Source organism: Aphelocoma coerulescens, chromosome 4 (genome assembly GCF_041296385.1).
Source record: "Aphelocoma coerulescens isolate FSJ_1873_10779 chromosome 4, UR_Acoe_1.0, whole genome shotgun sequence".
In the NCBI taxonomy this organism is placed as follows: Eukaryota; Metazoa; Chordata; class Aves; order Passeriformes; family Corvidae; genus Aphelocoma; species Aphelocoma coerulescens.
Window position 1 is genome coordinate 8,755,175 of NC_091017.1, and position 6,000 is coordinate 8,761,174.

The following is a 6,000-nucleotide window of genomic DNA, read 5'->3' on the forward strand; positions in this document are numbered from 1 at the left end:
TCCTATTGATAAATTCTAAACTGCTTCAAAAACTCACTTGAAGGCTTCCTTGGGTTCAATTTAAACTCCCTCTTCCTCCGAGGCTTACTGATTTTATGGTAGTCAGAGATGCTTCAAAGCCCTGACAAATGAAAGATTAGTGTGCTACTTTGGAGATGCAGACAGTGGCACAGCAGCCCAGAGGCCACGATGAGCAGTCAGATCAGTGAAGTGCATCTTCTGGCTTGCCTACCCCCACTTAGCACTTTAGTCAATGCCTGTATCCACGAATTCATTGATGAACATGCAGAGATGTTCTAAATAGATGGTATTAACAGAATGGGATTGTTACTAACTCTTGGCTGAGAAGAGATGTAGTTGTGGTTTGTAAACTTGCAGATGCCAGGTTTGGAAGGAGGAGAGTCAATCTCTAAGGGACAACGTAACTTTCCCCACAAAACAACAACGGGAAGGCAATTTTAACTAAGACCTCATTCAAAAATAAGTAGATGTTTGACACTGAGTGGAAATGCTGCAGTGTTAATAACTTGGAAATGTTGTAGAATAAAGTCATGCAATGCACTCTTACCTTGCTTGTAATTTAATTAGTGAGTTTTGACGAGGCTTTTTTTTTCCTAGTAGGTTAAGAATGTCTTCTAACAAGACTAAATAAAAACTGCTAATATCAACAAAGCTGTACTTTTCTATCATGTCAAAGATAAATTTCCAGTATTTCCTGGCAAGGACATGAAAGCAAGCAATCAAACACTTATCTATATATGAACCATGTGTTTTGGAATACAGGTGCTATACTGGAAACACTTGAAAAAAAGATTATTTTCTATTATAACTGTTCCTATTTTAGCAACAGCTAGTCAACTTGAAGTATTTCCTTGATCCTCTAGTCCTTAAATAATGCACTCTTCTATCTTAGCTAGAAGTACATATTGGAAAAGAATAGGGATAAAGAAGAATTTGCAGGAAAAAGTAATTTGACATTATCGTGGAGGCATGCTGGGTTTTGGCAAAGTAGCAATGCTTTTGCTTGGCATTCTATTTTTACTATACTTTTCCTTTAATGTAAAGAAGTCTGCAAATATAACTTTAATTTTTTTTTTTTTTTAGATGGAGATGTACATCATTTGAACTACTTGCAAATAAACTTAAGTTTAATTTATTCTTCAGTATATTAACTTGGTTCTAATCACTGAATTCCACATGTCTGAGTTCAAAGGAAGATCATGTACCCCTGCTTCTTCCCTGAATTTTAATTTCTTCTTAGTGTGCTTCAAAACCTGAACACTTAGAAACACCATACTTGACCTTTAACACTACAGTGTCAGGAGAATCATGATAACTAGATGAATCCATACAATTATTTGTCTAAAATGTTTGTATAAACATTAGAAGCCACATATGAACAGTTTGTGAGAATGCTGTATCTTCACAGGCATGGGATACTGCTGAAAGCTGCATCTTCATGAATTATTAGTGCTACTGCTCAAGATGTTTGAATATCTTGTCTGTTTTTAGTAGAAGTTGATTCCACTTTTCTTGATGAAGTCTGAAAACATTTCTTCTGTGTTGTTTGGGCTTGGGAATAAACATCTACCCAATAACATATTTGTTCCACGTACGTGTGGTCTGCTCTTATTTCCTCCTCTTAATATCCGCCACCGTGAGACCATCGTTTTCCTTAATGATGGTGCATTTCTCTCAAATAAGGACCAATGCTGATCATTTACTGAACAATGTGTTCTGTAAAGAAAAATGCATGGCGTGTGCAGCAGGAGAACTACACCTACAGGACAATTTCAAATCCAGCTGTGCTGTATTTTATTTGGCACATAATAACAGCTACACAGTAATAACTGCCAGTGAAAAATAGCAGCTAACTAGCACACTCTGTTAATATGTTGGAGCTGGCAGAAAAGTGCCAGTGTAGGTTGCCATACTTACTGTGACAACACAGAGTAACCTCTGTAAAGAGCAAAGAACGGTTTTCTTTCTGTCAGTACAGAAGTAAACCAATAGAAAGAAATTAGTGTGCCTAATGCATTAATGCCATGGAAGCCATTTGCTAAGGGGTTTAGGCTTTTCTACACACTTGCTAAATTTCAAATGTGTAACTGGAGGGGCCTAGGAAGATGACAGGAGCTAAAGACAACATAGAAGGCTTAAGATAAAAAGAAGCTTAAAAATGAAAAGAAGAATAACAAACTATAAACTATATGAATACATTAGTTGCCAGCACAGTAATTCAGTATGAATACATCAACAGTTTTGTGCATCTCTTCAGATTAAGTGTAAAATGTGTTCCAGGAAGGACTGTCTCCTCCTTCAGTTTTTAACCTAATGACTGCTGCTTCTTTGAAGAGGCTACCACAGAAGATAAAACACATTGCTGGGCTGCAGTGATAATATTGATTTTGTTTTAAAGAATTTTAAGGTTGATAAATTGTACCCTGTGGAATAATTTAAATTGAGTAACAAAACAAAATATATTGTTTTAAATTGTCAGAGTTGACCAGTAGTAAATTTATGTTTCACTGTTTGGAGAGCTTCTTCAAACTGCTGTCAAAGAAATAATTCTTCTTTGGGTTAATTCATCTTAAATTGTCTCAGATTAGCTCAAAAAAAATAGAATCTCTGCAAATCACTAGTCAGTGTAAAAAAAAACCTTCTATCTTCTGGCTACAGAGCTTCCTAATGAAGGACTAGGGAACAGCCAGTAGTTATGGGGTTATTGTTAATTCTTCAAGTACAGAGAATCCTAATAGGATGTGTAAGGTTCTTTCAGTCTCTCAGTAGGCAGCTGGGTATGTTACTTTGAATTTTTCTTTGCGTGGATGGAAGAAGTGTGGACTCTCTTACCACAGATGTGTGTCCTGAAGGTTGTGGAATAGTGAGAAATACTTGTACTAGAGAGACCTTGGCCTTTGAACACAAATGTGAGTGTGAGGGATAAAACTGAGCCAAGAACCGCTTCTGTAACCTTTTGATAATTCACTGGCTACGCACCCTCATTAAAGCGCTTAGGAAATGCGTATGGACTCATATGCGTGAGCTGAAACAAGAATGAAAGAAGAAAAAAATCAAAGACATCCAAATGTAGTCACCTGAATATGTAATTTAAAAACTCAAGAGTAGTGAGCTTTATTCACCCATGATACACTGCCCAATGAAAGACCTGCTCATTAACTAGTTTCATGACTGAAGACAAAGATCCTCTGGAGCAGGGTCAAAAATCTGCCCTCTGGTAGTAATGAAGAGTGGGTAGGGATACAGGAGAGCGATTTATACTTGACCATATATGCCATGAGAGATGCTGTCACTTGTGTCTTCTCTTACAAAGGGGAAAAACAAATCCCACAACAATTCCAGCTGAGAAATGTTGTGCACTAAATCTAGGAAAGAGAGGAGATCATTCCTTCTGATTTACTAAAGCTGAATTAAGGAAATTAGTAATATAGTTTCATTGTTTCTGTGAATTTCTGAGCATACCTTCATGCTAGCCAAGCTCTTAAAATACTTTGTCTTTCTGAATTTTAGTATTTTATAAAGTAGGACAGTTGAAGTAGGGAAAGCCAAGCTGTGAGTTACACGAGACATGATGCAAAGCCTGCTGCAGAAATATAGCAAAACGAAAAAATGCCATAGTTCTGTGTGGTTCAAAAATAACTTCTTCTGTTCTCAGCCTACTCAGCTTTAATTTCATTGCTGTGCTATCTGTTGCAGAACATAAACTCTTGGGGTGTGACTTGTGTTATAAAAGATTTTCCTATCCGTAGGAACAGGCCAACATGTTGAAGGGGAGTCAGGGAGAGTCAGCTGTTGTCTTGCTGTTCCTCTGGAGATCTTTCCTCCCACCCCCAGAGGGGATGGCAGCTGTCTGCTGAATAAACCTCCACAGAAGGTAACGATCATGGCCATACTTTTGAGACAGTGAAATTAATTCATTTTTTTAAAAAATCAAATTGTTTAGAAAGAAAATGCTGGCTGCCTTCCCTCAGTAAGTTGCCTTTCACGTTTATGGTGACTTTCCATATGACGAGCAGCAGGTGGCTTATCAAGCATATTCCCCCTTAAGTGTGAACTGTTTTTGCAATAGGATTCTGATTGCTTGAGGAAGAAACCTGACAAAAAGCAGGTTGAGCCTGCTTGCCCTTTTTGGTTGAATAGGTGGAGAGAGCACGTAACGTCTCCTATGCTGAGGTTACGGTCTGTGACTCTGAACAAAATAATTATAAATTAAGTACAGAAAACAAATGGAGAAAAAAAACAAAAGCAAAAAAGGTATAGTTTAAAAATTATTTGGACTACAGTGTAAGTTGTCTTTGACTCATTGCACTACAAGTGTGATACTGAGACTACCAAATTGTACAAAGAGCTTTTCCAAGACAGTTTTTGACATCAGCGAGCCAGACTGGGGGGGCAGTATGAAATCATCTAATGGTGCATGACGTAAGATTTTGTTTTGTAGGGTATGTAAGCAGTGTGTTGATAAATGTCAAAAGTTCAAGACTTACATGAATTACACAAAAAGAACCTTTAGGATTTTGTCCAAACAAAATTTTGACACAATATTTTTTCATAGCTCTTTCACTGGGCTACTCAAAAGCTGAATTCTGAAGACCTTTACTCAGGCAAACCACTTTCTGTTCAGTAGAATGTGGACCTGGTCCCTAAAAAACCAAAGCTCCCCTCTCAAGCTCATTAATTTAGACTTACTAAAATCTGAATAATAGGCTCCGTATTTGCCAGTTAGCTGAAAATGTTTTGATTACTAAAGACATACCAATTTTTATGGATATGAGAACTTTTCTTCCATATGAGTGAAGGGAAAAAATGTATTAGATGCTATAAAATAGAAATATGTAAATAAAAATAGAAAAATAGAAATAAAATAGAAAAATGTACTGGGTTGGATTTAGCTGCATATGTGTGCATGTGTATATATATATGTATGTGTACATGCACACACACATACACTTTAGTGTGTATTTCTAGAACCATGCTGGTTTGCAGATCGGATTCTTCACTAGATTGTTATGGTGACATTCAATTGATTTGGATTAAAGGAACCATAAATGTTTGAATGAGAGAATTTAGGTGACAAATTAGAAATATTTGTGTGTAGGAGTTATATTATGATGTTAACCTTTAACACAGCATGCTGAATACTGTCCTCTAAGTGTAGTTTCAGGGAAAACTGATTCAGAATTATTTCTGAATCATAAGTTTTCTTCTCCGCTTCTCTGTCTACTCTTAAAGGGCAAGATAAAACTGTAGCACTTCCAAAATAGGTCTTCGCAAGAACACTTTTTTCCCCTCTTTTTAAATATCAGAATTGTTCCACTGAAAATACTTTCCATAGTCATACTTGGTTACACAACTTTTTTTCTAACTAGTTAACTCATCGAAATTAACTCATTAGAGGTGTAGACGCATCTTATTCTCATTTATTACTCTGCAGATGTGTTGCTGACCTGTACCACTACTGTTCACCTTTTGCTCTCCTGCACTGACCAGATGCCAAGAAAAACCAAAGCACTGCAAAACTCTTGTCCCATCAGGCTGTTGGGGAACACTGGGACTTCCTGTTCTTTTTATTCACATAGGTGAGTGTGTCCTGCTTGAGCACTCTCTTTGATTACCACACATAGTTCTTATCATCTTCTCCCTATGATTTGTATTTAGAACGACTCACTGAATGTGCAAGGTGTTTTATCTTTTTGCCTCAGTAGCACCGGGTAAACAGTCATATTCTGTAGAATACTTTTAGATCACTGATGTTTCTCTTGTACATGTAAAAATAACACAAAGTGATCTTAGAAATGTGACTGTTCTCCCTTCCCTGTCAATTTGTCAGTGTCTGATGGAAAACACATCATTGTTTCAGGTTAGGGTTTTTTTTTTATTTATTCTGCTTATCAAGTAAAGGAGAGGGAAGAAGAAATGGAAATGCTTTTCACTAATTATGTTGACCTTCAAGCCATTCTGAGTGAAGGTTTTTATTCT

The 6,000-nt window shown here is 36.8% G+C and overlaps 1 long non-coding RNA gene across 1 annotated transcript in view; it reads left to right on the top strand.

The window, feature by feature from the left end:
- The window catches only part of LOC138108937 (uncharacterized), a 47,410-nt gene extending 41,842 nt beyond the window's left edge, over positions 1-5,568 (top strand). Inside the window, exons 2-3 of the long non-coding RNA XR_011150139.1 lie at positions 3,771-3,895; positions 5,456-5,568. This is a non-coding gene — a long non-coding RNA (uncharacterized lncRNA). The remainder of the gene's footprint in view (positions 1-3,770; positions 3,896-5,455) is intronic.
- The last annotated feature ends 432 nt before the right edge of the window (positions 5,569-6,000 follow it).